Source organism: Papaver somniferum, unplaced genomic scaffold (assembly GCF_003573695.1).
Source record: "Papaver somniferum cultivar HN1 unplaced genomic scaffold, ASM357369v1 unplaced-scaffold_19, whole genome shotgun sequence".
In the NCBI taxonomy this organism is placed as follows: Eukaryota; Viridiplantae; Streptophyta; class Magnoliopsida; order Ranunculales; family Papaveraceae; genus Papaver; species Papaver somniferum.
Genome location: NW_020628818.1, coordinates 8,298,215 through 8,299,634, shown reverse-complemented (window position 1 = coordinate 8,299,634; position 1,420 = coordinate 8,298,215).

The window sequence follows — 1,420 nt, the reverse complement described above, 5'->3', positions numbered from 1 at the left end:
CGCCGCCGACACGGATTTGTCTTTAGGCTAGAGTTTATAGATTTTTTTTTTAGGTTTTTATTTGTTCTTATTTACGTTTTTGGGTTTTTGTCTTTTCCTTACAGATTTTGGAATTTGGAGCGAAAGAAAAATTCGCCAAAGCTTTTGGTGAATACTTAAAGATTTGGAGTAAAAGCAAAGTGAAAGGAGCGAACGAAAAGAAGAAGAAAAATTAATTAAAAAAAATAGAGAGAGAGATAGAGAAATTTTATTTTGTTTTTATTCTTTAGAGTTTTTATTTTTTTATTTTTTTTTAGACTTTCTTTTTCTTTTGCACTTTATTTTTGGACTTTGGATTGTGGACTTTGGGACTTTATTTTTTTTTAAAACCCTACGGAAGGGTAGCTTAAATATAAACTGTTTGTAGAGAAGGACGGCGATTACGATATCGCCTCGGACCCTCGGGTTCGTACATGTCATAGGAGTCGTGGTCTGAGTCGACTTCAGCGGTTCATCCCCCGTCTGGAACGGGAGGTAAGTTTATCTAAACACCCGCGAATACCCTGTCAACGGGTTTACTGTATTCCTTCGTTTGCATATATGCTGAGGAATTGAAAACGGCTGCTTTAATTTCCTAGTAAAGGGCAAGGACTGGCTATACAAGATAAGGGTTCGGATTTCATTACCGTTCTCTTCTTTCCCGCCTTAGGAAAACGAAACCAAACGCGAACCTAAGCCTAAAATTTTGACTAGTTAGAGACGTATAGGGTAACGAGCTTAATAGGAAAGTCGTTCGAAAAATAGTGGTTACTCTTTTGAGCGTACTTTGAAGTTCATGATGGTTTCTGTGAGTTGAATACGCCGCCTTGTAACACCGGTGAGGCCTTGGGTATCAAAGATCCACGCATCTTCCCTCGTCTCTATTCAATTTATTTTAACTCGGATTAATTCCAGAGAGGTTTGCTCAGATTGTAACGAGTTCCTTTTCGAAAGAATAGAAGATGGTTTAGAAACAATCTAAGTGGAGCCATCATGCTTTTTGTTTGCTAGAAATATTTAGGTTTGCTTTGGTGGAGTCAGCCTGCTTTGTGTTTGCTTAGAACCTCCCTTCCTTTAGGATTCTTTTATTTGTTTTATTTGTTTTTCTAGTGTATGCCCTAGGTCATTAGAGAACGGGCTTGGAAAAGAGATAATCTAGGTCGATTGATCAGTGAAATGCCTACCAAGAGTGTGGTAGTAGCAGAGTAATGCCTACTAAGAGTCTCGAAAGAAGCACCTCCTACCACCTAAAAGAAGTAATCCATTTCTACGAGCGTACCTCTCCTAAACAGCTCTTACCTAGTATTTCTTCTTGTTGAAGCGGGGAGCTCGAAGACTCTACTTTTGAGAGCCCTGTTTTTGAAAACTTCAGTTTTGAGAATCTGTCTCTTCGTGAGGAAAA